Consider the following 14,002-nt stretch of genomic DNA (forward strand, 5'->3'; position numbering starts at 1 on the left):
TCGAAAACCCATAAGTGGCGAGTAATTAGCATTGCAAAAGTAATTAAAATATTCTAAAAATCATTTGAACATTTTCTAAAAGCCATTTGAACAAGTTATAATCAAGATATCAAATTTTGGTTAACAGATCCTTAAGCAGCACATTCAGGAGTACCTATACTGAAATTTTGAACAAAATCCATTTTTTGGCCGAAATGACAAAAATTGTAAGTCTAAAGCCTTAAAGGATTTTTGGCCAAAAATACTTTTTCTCTCTGAACTAAAATTTAATGTGCCTAACTATTTAAGTACATCCAGAATAATACACAAGCACCAAGAAATGACCTCGAAAACCCATAAGTGGCGAGTAATTAGCATTGCAAAAGTAATTAAAATATTCTAAAAATCATTTGAACATTTTCTAAAAGCCATTTGAACAAGTTATAATCAAGATATCAAATTTTGGTTAACAGATCCTTAAGCAGCACATTCAGGAGTACCTATACTGAAATTTTGAACAAAATCCATTTTTTGGCCGAAATGACGAAAATTGTAAGTCTAAAGCCTTAAAGGATTTTTGGCCAAAAATACGTTTTCTCTCTGCCTGAAAAGTGCAGCCTGCAACTCAAATAAAAGTGTTTTTTCCCTGCCCCCTAACGGCTCTGCTCTGTGCATGCTGCTGCCCTGGACTACCGCTCCCCTGGACTGCTCTGTGCTTGCTGCCCTGGCCTGCAAATTTATAGAGCCATTAAGTTTCCATTAATAAATGTCTAAATGTCATTACGTCTTTATTAACCTTTTCCAGCATTTACAATATTTTCAACTTTTACAGAAAATTGACTAAGTTCAGCTTCAGATTTTGAAGCAAAATAATTTAATGTAATACTTGAAAAAATATCTTAATTCATAATATACAAATATAATATACAAATGAAAAATATATATAAACTTGAAAAATAAACAATATATAAATACTATATATATATATATATACTGTATATATAAATAAAAAAATATAAAATATAAAAAAATATATATAAATAAAATATATAAATAAAAAAATATAAATAAATAAAATATAATTAAATAAAAAAATATAAAATAAAATATATATTAATAAAAAATATATATAAATAAAATATATAAATAAAAATATATAAATAAAATATATAAAATAAAAAAAATAACTAAAATAACCTAAAAACCTGAAAAAAATAGCTAAAAATATGAAAAAATTGGCATTTTTTTTATGAAAAAATGGCTAAAAATTGCAAAATTTGAGCAAAAAAATTTCCCTTTTTTTACCCTTAAGTGTTTTTTGAGTTTGCCATTGCCAGGACTAACGTTGAAAAAATTTGGTAAAAGATAATCGGAAGCGTCTCCGGAGGAAGGCCTTCAAATTATCATTCACCAATAATATAAAAAAATACAAGCATAATGGAATACCTGGCCGTGGGAAGAATAACTCAGTAGGGGCCCAGTGAGTTACTCTCCCCACGTCCAGGTAGTCCGTTATGCCTTATAATACACAGATGCCAAGCTGGAGCTCGTAAGACTGGCACAAATGTTTTACCTCTAAAACCACACAAAAATTTATTACTCAAAATATGCCCAGGAATAATTTTGGCCATTTTTGGACTTAGAATATTTTTAAACAATGAATTTTTGGACTTAGAATAAATTTTGGACTTAGAATACTTTAAACGATGAATTTTTGGACTTGGAATATTTTAAATGATGAATGTTTAGACTTAAATATTTTAAATGATGAATTTTTGGACTTTCATTGAATAAGATCGCTGCAATTCGTACTTCGGTTTAATTCGTATGTTTCTCAAAAAATTAATTGAGCGATTTGAATTTGGAATGAATATGAAATAACTGAGTGGTTCAAAAAGTTGCCTTGGCTGTCATATACAATATTATATTTATAATTATTGTGCAAATATAAATAGTTATAAAATGTACAGTACTTACAATATTAAAGTAAATAATACAGTAATAAATAATGAGAGGTGAGATCGTAGATGATATTCCATAAGTGTAACGGCCACACTGGTAAATGAAGTAAAAACCCTCTTTGGAGAAATATAAGATGAAATTTTGGAGCTGATTTGACTATTGTGCATATTTTATCAGATGAGAAGAGATGCCCCGCCCCCTCCTCAAGAGTTACACCTGATTGGCTGTTGCAAATCTGTCCGATTTCCTCCTGAAGTAATGATGTAGCTATTTCTAAATGAGTTTATTCATAATGACCATTTCTGACGAGAAAGACATTTAGCTAAATTATTTAAAGATTCATACATTAATTATATCAAACATAAACATGTAGGAAGTTTATCAGAAATATTATACAAGAATTAACTGTTAAACTCTGGTGGCAAATTGACGCTTTCGGAGGACGCATTTAATATATACTTATTTTTACCCGCAATAATACACAAATTACGAATCTCTTCTCAGATGGGATAAAACACACTATAGGTCCCTCTTCTGCCAACTAACACAACAAAACAAGGGAGAAATACATAGAACAAAGGAAAAGTCTCCTGAGTTAGGTAGGTTGGGGATTAATCTTCTTGATGAGAGCAGTGGACCCCAGACCTGATCCTCAATACTATTACACTTTCTGAATATCATCCACATATTATCAGTTCACCTCACAATGTGCAGTAAGTCTTACAGTTATTTATTACTGTATTATTTACTTTATTATTACTGTTTGTGCACTTAAAAAATATTTGTTTGCACAGTAATTATAAATAAGATTATTTTGTGTGGCAGTCAAGGCATGGTAACTGAGTATGTTTGTTGGTTGGAATAATGAGGAACAATCTGAACAGAAAACGAACAAATAATTGAACAAAAAGATTGAGAAAGTGTGGAATAATGTCAAAATATTCGGAACTCGGTTAATTTGTATTTTCAGTAATTCGGTGGACCACAAACGGCACTATACTCTCATTGATTTGACAAAAGAGACTCTGCGTCACTCAAATTACCGAAAATACGAATTAACCGAGTTTCGAATATTTTGATATTACTCGACAATTCCTAAATTTTTTGTGTTCAATTACTGTATTCATTTGTTTTCTGTTCAGATTGTTCCTCATCATTCCAACCGACAAACATACTCAGGTACTATAGTAGCACCGACATTTCTTTACAACCTATCCTCATGTCATTCTTTGCCTACCTGTAACTCCCCTCCCCTCCACATTCATTTGTGTATCTCTTGACCCAGTTAGTTTCCTCCTTTCTCTCCTGAACCATCTCAGTTTAGCCTCCAGGTACTGTACTTCTCTCTGTTGCCAACCATCTTCCACATCTCACACAATCTTCTTTTCTCTTTTTATCTCTCTTTCCACTTCATCATTCCCGCCATCAACCACACTCAACGGAACATCTTTTATTATTGCCCAGCGTCTTGGTACACTGCCCCTCACTGGCTGCTTCCTAGCCTCTCAACTCATAAGAAAATGCTTCTTTTACATTCAGTTCCTTCACAATTCCCACACTCTCCTTCTTGGAACATCCACCTTCTTCCTCTCCCTCCATCTTTAAGTAACACACACAAGCAACCTGTTCTAATTTCCTGACCAAAATGTAGCCAATCTGGGTTTCTGTGCCACCTGCCTTAGGCCTACATGGTCAGCCTACTTGCCCTATTCTTAAACACATGTTACATACCATCCCCAAACTCATGTGTTCTTTCACCTTCAGTATTCCTTATTCCAAAGCCTTTCCCACCATGCACACCTTCATAACCCAACGCGACAAATTTGGACAATAAAAATAGTTTGTTTTAACAGAGATCACTACATTATAAACTGTATCTCCTAAAACAACATTAACTGGCATGACTATAACAGAATAATTGCTGCTTAAGTCACTCAACAGATTTTATGGCAATATTAAATGACACCGAACTAATGAGATTGAATTCCTTAACAAACACTAAAATTTATTTACGGTTTAGTCTAACCTAAATGGTAAATATATGTAAAGTATTGGAACGGTTCAACAGTCTCACTAAATCATATTAATTCTAAAGTCCTTAAAAACACAAAACAAAACTGATTATATTTTTTGTTCATTAATTTCAAATCATATTGTGATGGCATTCTAAGTCCAGGTAAATTTAAAAGATAAATTTAGTCAAATTATACCTGGATAAACAGTGAGAAATATTGGTGTTCTGGTTTATAATTAAAATAAGACAAATTGTCAATCTTCCAGAGCCACATCTAAACACCTCAGTTTAAAATTGACTTCCACCTCACACTGGCTCACACTACAACAGAGTAACACCTGTGATGAAACAACATTACCAGGGAAAAGCTCAAAATATTTCCATACACTAGACCACTTTAGATAGATAGATATATATTTATTATGTAAACTTATCATATAAGTTTACAATTGGTTCAACCTGCATATAGACAATGTAGGTATACAGTTCAGCATGTATATAGCCAATACAGGTATACAGTTCACCATGTATATAGACAATATAGGTATACAGTTCAGTATATTGTATTAGCCTCAGTCACATTAATATTATATAAATATGAGCTAACGACATATATTCATTATATACATTCTATCACCCAGACTATTGGGCATAGAGCTACATAAGCATTTGTTCTGTCACACCTCCTAGGGTGTACAGCACATAAACATTTGTTCTGTCACACCTTCTAGGGTGTACAGCCCATAAACATTTGTTCTGTCACACCTCCTAGGGTGTACAGCCCATAAACACTTGTTCTGTCACACCTTCTAGGGTGTACAGCCCATAAACATTTGTTCTGTCACACCTCCTAGGGTGTACAGCCCATAAACACTTGTTCTGTCACACCTCCTAGGGTGTACAGCCCATAAACATGTGTTCTGTCACACCTTCTAGGGTGTACAGCCCATAAACATTTGTTCTGTCACACCTCCTAGGGTGTACAGCCCATAAACATTTGTTCTGTCACACCTTCTAGGGTGTACAGCCCATAAACATTTGTTCTGTCACATCTTCTTGGGTGTACAGCCCATAAACATTTGTTGTCACACCTCCTAGGGTGTACAGCCCATAAACATTTGTTCTGTCACACCTCCTAGGGTGTACAGCCCATAAACATTTGTTCTGTCACACCTTCTAGGGTGTACAGCCCATAAACATTTGTTCTGTCACATCTTCTTGGGTGTACAGCCCATAAACATTTGTTGTCACACCTCCTAGGGTGTACAGCCCATAAACATTTGTTCTGTCACACCTCCTAGGGTGTACAGCCCATAAACATTTGTTCTGTCACACCTTCTAGGGTGTACAGCCCATAAACATTTGTTCTGTCACACCTCCTAGGGTGTACAGCCCATTAAACTACAGTTTCAACCCTCAGTATGTGGTAGGCTGTTTAGTTAATGACCTGTTGAAGTGTGGTTACCCTCCAACCACCAGTCACCAGACTCAAGAGAGTTCAGCCCAGTTCACAGCCCGACACAATGCCCTAAAGTCGTGTCATGAAACCAGCTCTCCAGGCTGTACCTCTCTCTAAATATATCAGCTAATTACAAGCCAATAGCTAATGCTCATTAGTCTGTCAATACCAAATAATTGTACAGACATTACTACCCAATATAACTATTAAATCAACACGTGTGTTTTCATTAAACCAAGGAACAACGAGTGAAGAGAACATCACCTGTGTGTCTTGTTTAACTTACAAGCTAAGATAATTACAAGTACAACCCAGGACAGATGTGACGATTAAACTATCTACGATCAGTACTAAAGGTAAATATGACGAGATGACCCTATATCTCTCACCAGCTGTATCAAAGGTGAGATGACCATATCTCACTCAGCTGCATCAAAGGTAACATGACGAGATGACCTTTACATTCACCTAGCTGCAGCATCAGAAGGTGACATGACGAGATGACCGCATCTCACTGGCTGCATCAAAGGTAGACATGATGTGATGACCATATCTCACCTTAGTTGTATCAGCGTGAGATGACCCTATATCTCACTCTAGCTGTATTGTAAAGGTAAATATGACGATGACCCTATATCCCACCAGCTGCATCAGTAGTGACATGACGGAATAACCCTATATCTCTACCTTAGCTGCATCAGTGACATGACGCAGATGCTGACTTATATCCTTACCTCAGCTGCATCAAAGGTACCAGCGACTAACCTACACTCGTTCAGGCAAGTGTTAACAAGTGAGATAGTTTGGTATCTTACCACAGCTAAAACAATATAGACAACACAGGTATACAGTTCACCATGTATATACACAACACAGGTATACAGTTCACCATGTATATAGACAACACAGGTATACAGTTCAGTATATATTGTGGAAAATGTATAATTCCATGTAACAATTGTGAATTGTAAGTAAAACCTGGTAGCAATCTGCCCCGTGGAGCCTGGAGCCTTGAAGCAACTATCCTCATTTACTCAGTGAGCATTATAGAGGAACAGTCCTTAGTGTTCCTGACCTGCATCTGATAATGGCTGAACCACATCATCAAGGTCAAAAGTAAGTAATAAAAAATGGCTCTGTTATAAACCATCAAGTGCCGTTGAGGACGTCTGTGATGTGACCTTGTAAATACTGCCAAGTTAAACCTTTTAAGGAAGGTCTTCACTCCCTGCAGTAGTTTGTAACAGGTGGGTAAGACCTGCACAGTACAAGACTCACACCACCGACTTAACACCAAAATATTTATCATTGTCACCTCAGAGATCCACTACATCCTCACACAATAATAATTCTTGGCTTTGGCACAATTAAGGCCAGAGGGAAGATGGAGTGGCAAGAGAAGGCCACCTTATAGTTGTGTGTGATCAAGACTCATTCATCAGTGGCATAAATGTTAAAGCCCACTATGGCCGAGTCAACATTAAATTACCGGTATGATTCACCTTTGTATAATTTAACGTATTGACGTCGTAATTACCAGTAATGAGCCGTTTGGGCAGTTGGTCTGTTAAAACTGTACAGTATGGGAGGAAACTAGTATTGTACCTGCAGAAAACCTGCCATGTTCTTTATTGAGGGTAACATCAGTCCCAGGCTGGGAAATGAACCCAGGACACAGTAATGCACCACTAAAGATATACAACTCCTGATGTATCTGAGAGACAATCACCAGTGTTTTGGTATAAAAACAATAAACAATATTTTCATGGTTCTATATCACTAAAGTGGTCAAGTTGCTGAATATATTGGACATTTTCCTGCAAATATTTGTATTCCAGGTATTAATCACATGCATTGTCAACTGTCTATCATGGTTAGTACAGTAGTCCTGTCTACAGTACATATAAGACAGATATACTGTAGACAGATGGACAGAAAGATGTAGAGATATACCATATTTCTCACCATATAAGACATATTTTTTTATTACGTCGGCAGGAGTCAGCCCAAGAATGGGGAGTACATCCCTGTCTCCTACATCTTTAGGGAAAAATGTCAAATGGCATGCAGTATTTTGTCCTCTTATTTATTATCATTACTTTTATCCGTTTCACATTGGCGGAGGGTCAACTGTACGTGTTACAGCAGGAACACATTACCTTTTATGAAAGTTTAGTTTAGGTGAACTTTCTTGGGACTATAAACCTTTCAAGCTATATCTGTGGTTGCCTTTAATATGGTGAGAAATACAATACAGTACAGGAGTAGAGATATAGATAGATAGATAGATAGATAGCCTGAAAGTTAGACAGAAAGATAGAACAAATCATTATCACCATCCAAATCATACAGCCAGTTTCCACACCATCTCTTACAATCAGTCTTGTCAGGTTCTAAGATCATTTCTTACAATCTCTCCCCATGTCATTCTTGGCCACCTACCACTGGCTCTCCTCCTCACATTAAGAGTCATGCACCACTTAACCCAGCTGGTCTCATCCATTCTCCCCACACTCCCGATCTCGGTCTACTAATACGTAAATCTTGGCCGATACTCTCAATACCCAGCCATCCTCTTAGCTCTGAACGGTGATTCTTATCTTTCAGTCACAGTACACATCCACCTCACCATTCTCATTTCAGTTCACTCAAGACTGCACATGTCATCCTTTTTACCTGCCCATGTTTCACGGATATATAACACCACACTTCTCACACCAGTTGTATACATTCTTCCTTTCATGTGATGGGAAAGTCCTCGTGCTGACAATAAAGACAAGAATTCCCAAAACCTCCTCCAGCCATTGTCACCCAGGCAGCAGAACTCATCCATGACTCACAACACAGCAGCCTTCAGCACCCCATCCAGCACTGATCATGTCACCCAGGCAGCAGAACCCATTCCATGACTCACAACACAGCAGCAGAACTCATCCATGACTCACAACACAGCAGCCTTCAGCACCCCCCAGCACTGATCATGTCACCCAGGCAGCAGAACTCATCCATGACTCACAACACAGCAGCCTTCAGCACCCCCTCCAGCACTGATCATGTCACCCAAGCAGCAGAACTCATCCATGACTCACAACACAGCAGCCTTCAGCACCCCCTCCAGCACTGATCATGTCACCCAGGCAGCAGAACCAGACTCACAACACAGCAACCTTCAGCACCCCCTCCAGCACTGATCATGTCACCCAGCAGCAGAACTCATCCATAACTCACAACACAGCAGCCTTCAGCACCCCATCCAGCACTGATCATGTCACCCAGGCAGCAGAACTCCATCCATGACTCACAACACAGCAGCCTTCATCACCCTCTCCAACACTGATCATGTCACCCAGGCAGCAGAACCCATTCCATGACTCACAACACAGCAGCCTTCAGCACCCCCTCCAGCACTGATCATGTCACCCAGGCAGCAGAACCCATTCCATGACTCACAACACAGCAACCTTCAGCACCCCCTCCAGCACTGATCATGTCACCCAGGCAGCAGAACTCATCCATGACTCATAACACAGCAGCCTTCAGCACCCCATCCAGCACTGATTATGTCACCCAGGCAGCAGAACCCATTCCATGACTCACAACACAGCAGCCTTCAGCACCCCCTCCAGCACTGATCATGTCACCCAGGCAGCAGAACCCATTCCATGACTCACAACACAGCAGCCTTCAGCACCCCCTCCAGCACTGATCATGTCACCCAGGCAGCAGAACCCATTCCATGACTCACAACACAGCAGCCTTCAGCACCCCCTCCAGCACTGATCATGTCACCCAGGCAGCAGAACTCATCCACACAGTCCACGGATAATCTTCAGTGTTGAGTTTCTTCAGTCTTGTCATGGACACATATTTACCTGCACATACATAACACTTACAGTCAGCAACATCCTGCAGTCTGCCATCCACTCCACTGTACATCTTGTGTACCCACCTTCCTCACTCACTGTACCTCTTGTGTACCCACCATCCTCATTCACTGTACCTCTTGTGTACCCACCTTCCTCACTCACTGTACCACTTGTGTACCCACCATCATTCACTGTACCTCTTGTGTATCCACCTTCCTCACTCAATGTCAATATCTTTCTTACTGATAGCATAGATATAGATAAGACAGATGCTTGTATATATAAAGACAGTCTGATAGATGATATAGATACCAAACAGACAGACATACAGGTATTGAAAGACTGATAGAAAGATATAGAAGCACAGATAGATAAAGATAGACAGTTAGACAGACATAAAGACATACTTGTAGCAGCAGAGTCTCCATGATCCAGTTGTTAATTTCTCAAGGGTTTAGTCGTTAACACATCTGGAACAAACAAACAAAAACAGTTAATATACACAACAGTTTATGATAAAAATATGTCCATAAATTAATAGTTATTCAGTACAGCAGTTGTTTGTTTTCCAATGTCGTATGTTTCCATTAGAACAGTATTGCTCACACCACATTCTAGTTTCTTAATTATTTCAAGTTTGTCACTCAATTTCAACGAGTTATTCTTTCTCTTCACACAACGAAGTTTATCACCTATAGGAGCCATTATCATGGGCTTGTACAGTACTCTGTAAATGGAAAGAGTAAGACTCAAAATAATGTTATGTTACACCGGTATTCTATTCATACTGTGCTTGATATAATGCATTCACGGAAATGTAATATTTTTGCTGAAATGGCGTACGTATCACAGTGGAAAGTTGGATAAAATCGTGACGAAAACAATGACTTAATCTTTCTTTCGTTCAAAAGATGTTACCGTAATCCCTTTTCGAATGGTTTTCAGTTAAAAAACTGTTGTATTACAATAATATTCTATCCTAATTGACTTGAATAAATACTACGATACCATATTTCTGAATATTTTCATTAAAATCCATCAAAATCATTTTCCTTGTCATCGTCTTAAGCACCAAAGAGCTCCTCCCAGTCTTCTCCTTGAACAGGGCTAGAGGGTACGTGTTTTTCGAATCGTAAGACTAAGTGTGGATCAGGGTTTGAAGGTCCTACTATTTACGTCTGTGAGCGTGGAGCGAACATAACTCCAACAGATATCATATGAAAATACATGAGAACAATGATCTGGAAAAAGGATAAATGTATCAGAACTATGTGAGGTGTTGACAGTGATCTAGAAACTATACTGGAAAGGAAATATCGTGTATGCGTCGGTATGAATTTAATACACCTCGTAGCCTCACGTGACATATACCCACGACAGGTACAGTGATCAGAGAATCTTATGTCTGTGTTCAAATAGTGCAATGTGTGAGAGGAGGATCCCTCATTACAGTTTTTAAGTGAAGTTGATACACCCCCGCCATGATCATTCGGCTTTGGTTTCAAGGCGCGCCATGTACCCGCCTCAGATGCCCCGTTGATATTAAAATCCCAGGCATTTAACCAAGCACTAGCAAACCAAGACCTGACCTTAGTGTGTAATTTAGGATTAATATATGTGTTTATAAGAAATGAGTGACAAGATACCGTGAAGTGTTCAGGTGAGAACCATAAGAAACAAAAGTGTAAATTGAGGATTGGAAACTGTAGGCCTATGTGACGAGAAGCGGCGGGAAGCCGGCCTTAGTCTTTCCCGTTCTGCCGTCACCACAGGTCAGTGTCCTAGCGGGCTATATCCCGCCCTACAAGTAAGGTTGATAAATAGCAGTTACTACAGTTTAAAGCTTTGCCGGATATATAAGTGTGATAGGGATGTGTTAAGGGGTGGGATAACCGCCCGTCAGGCATTATTGCTTAGTCTTTCCCGTTCTGCCGTCACCACAGGTGCCACGTGGTCGGGGTATCTTGCCGCCCGGCCGCCATTGTCTCCTTGAGCGCCACACCAGGTGGGGAATGACTCCCCACTATACCAGTCCACTATGAACCGGTGGATTCCCAGCGCACCACTCCACATGAATAGTCACAACTAAGGAGACCGTGAGAAACTGCGGTCGTCACTTGGAGCGACCTATAATACCAGGCGTAGAAATAGTGCTGGTATGTCTCTAGGTGAAGCCCTCGTCTTTACCCACCGAGGGCGGTGTGCGAACGAGGTGCCCGTTGTGTATACCTAAAAGTCACAAGGAGTCACATACTTGCAGGTATGGAGTGTAACAGGTGTGTTGAGATGGTGCTACTATGTATGATAACCGACGGTGCTAAAATCCACACCAGTGGAACAGTCTGATGTGTTAAGGGATATTGTAAGAAGGAACGACCGAGATACGGCGTTCACCGATTGTTGTGCAATAAGTGGGTGGATGACCCGCCAGTAATGTAGGAGTCTGGGGCCCAGCTGGGTAACCAAAATTCCGTTGTTCTTCTGAGGAAGGCCAATTCATGTATGTTGTTTTTACCAGTATGTTTTAGAAGGAATAAATCAATTAAGACATGTTATGGTTTCCCCCTTCTTTACCCTCATCGATCTGGTCAATGGAAAACCTAACCCAATGCCTAGTCCACTCTGCCTGCTACCTAACGAGCTACATGCTGTCCAGAGGGGGTCTGGTGGCAGCGACCCTTAGACATTAAGATTAGAGTTAAATTATCCCCTTAGATTTAGTGACCCCCAGATCTAGCAGTATACTGTGTATACCATACCATGCATTTGGTTACTTTGGCCTTGCTATTATGATGCAAGAGATCTGCCCTGGCAGCTGTACCGACACTCACAGCCGGTGGTGCGTCGTTTCCATTGTTTACTGGTAGTTCCTGGTAAATATTTTTCAACCTAACGAAACTATTAGCCGTTTAGAGGTCAACCCCTAATTTTTTGCCAAATAATTTGGTCTTAAAAACTCGAACTACACACAGGTATACATGGTAAATAAGGACATGGGGGGGCCAGGGGTTTTTTAGGGGGGGGGGGGAGGCAAAAGTACATGGATTTTTAACATTCATGGGTATCTCTCTTACCTAACCCCCGTGTATGTTTAGGGCTGACTGTATGTATGCATGCATAAAACAAGTAGAGTATTAATAAACATGATGGTTCATGTGCTATAACAGGAACAGGTACTGCAGTAAGAGGTGTAGTATTACCTGGGCCTCGGCCATATCCTGCCAAACACTGTGCCTTTAACCTCTCCGAACCGCTTCGTTTTGACGATATAATCAAAGATAGCCGTTCTTTCCTCGTGGGAGTAGTATACATCTTTTCTGTAAAAGAAAACTTATGATAATATACTTTGTTTAATATTTGTTCACACAACTAAAAGGAATATCCTTCCTTCTTTAGGCATTTGCCTCCAGGTGTAATGTTAACCTACATCTATTGAGGATAAAATCTTTCACCTACAAATTGACAATAACACATTTGCTGTAATCAGACATATCTAGTTGCCTCAACCCCAACAATAACCGAATTTTTTCTCCCAAATTTTCTTATTATTGTGGACTAATACTGTAAAACAAGTTAATGATCACCAAAAACAGCACTCGTCTTACACCCCCCTCATAAACCCCCCCAAAATAAAATAATAATAAAAAACTCATTTGCCTATCAGTATTTATCTTTCCGTCCCTATTATTAGCCAGAGATTTATAATATTGCTAAGTATAATAGTGTGAAATAATAAGGAAACACCACTATAAAGGTGCTCCTCTACTTAAGAACGTTCAAGAAAATTCCAGATAAAACAAACATTACCTAAGAGGAGAAGAGTGAGCCAGGTTTTAAGGCTGTATTAAAGGGTATAGCTGGGCTAAATATCCATCATCTTTTCAGTTTTTACAATAAGTTTGGTATCTACAGGAGTAAAGTTGGACTTACAAACAAGCCTCAAGAACGTAACTCTTTCGCAAGTAGAGGAGCATCTGTACTTAATTTTTTTCTCAGCTGAGAAAAGATGCCCCGCCCCATGACTGTATTGCTCTAATTTTATCCAAAATTTTATTATAACATGCATATTATCTCGATATTACTACATATTAATTCACAGAAATAAACAAACATGTTGTCAGTGAAGAAGAACACTCACCTCAACCCAAGAAACAGGAAGTTTGCAAGTGTAAGTCCTGGACCCACTCTCCAGAGGATTTTTTCAAAGCACACTAAGTCTCGGTAATTTCCAGGAAGGTCACCTGCAACAAGAAAGTCTCTTTCAGAAACAGGTAATTAAACACAATTGAAATCTTAACTATAAAGTAGAAGGAGTGACGACAACTTGTTTCAGTTGCTCTCCACCCATAGCAGGAAAAGGCTGATATCATCATAATCATCTCCAACATTTCATGTCCATTTCCCACAGTTGTGTGCATAGCCATGATTACCTGATGGCAGCTCTCTAAGCTGCATAATGTCTTTTAATAACATCATAAAGATTAAGTTGTAAATGTGTCCACCAAACTTTGAGGGCTTGGAACCCTTGGAAGCTCTAAACTAGAGTGATTAGGGCTAAACTGACCATCAGCCAACTTCCCCCTAACCATGTCCCATGATCAGATGTTTGACAAAGCAAGGTTGTCCATGGTGGCTTGGAAGGTATGGAAATCACTCTCAAGGTTTTACAGCACATGAGTTACCAATTATTTACTTGTCAGACTTTATCACTGAGCGGGAAGA

General features: G+C 39.0%; 1 long non-coding RNA gene across 1 annotated transcript; it reads right to left on the reverse strand.

Annotated features, from left to right (window-relative positions):
• Nucleotides 1-667: 667 nt before the first annotated feature.
• LOC121857468 lies at nt 668-12,526 on the reverse strand. The gene is made up of 3 exons (XR_006087191.1): nt 12,481-12,526; nt 9,688-9,750; nt 668-708 (listed from the first exon to the last, which is right to left on the reverse strand). It is a non-coding gene; the product is annotated as an uncharacterized LOC121857468 (long non-coding RNA).
• Nucleotides 12,527-14,002: the final 1,476 nt, after the last annotated feature.

The sequence above is a fragment of the Homarus americanus genome, unplaced genomic scaffold (assembly GCF_018991925.1).
Source record: "Homarus americanus isolate GMGI-L3 unplaced genomic scaffold, GMGI_Hamer_2.0 scaffold46432, whole genome shotgun sequence".
Classification (NCBI taxonomy): domain Eukaryota; kingdom Metazoa; phylum Arthropoda; class Malacostraca; order Decapoda; family Nephropidae; genus Homarus; species Homarus americanus.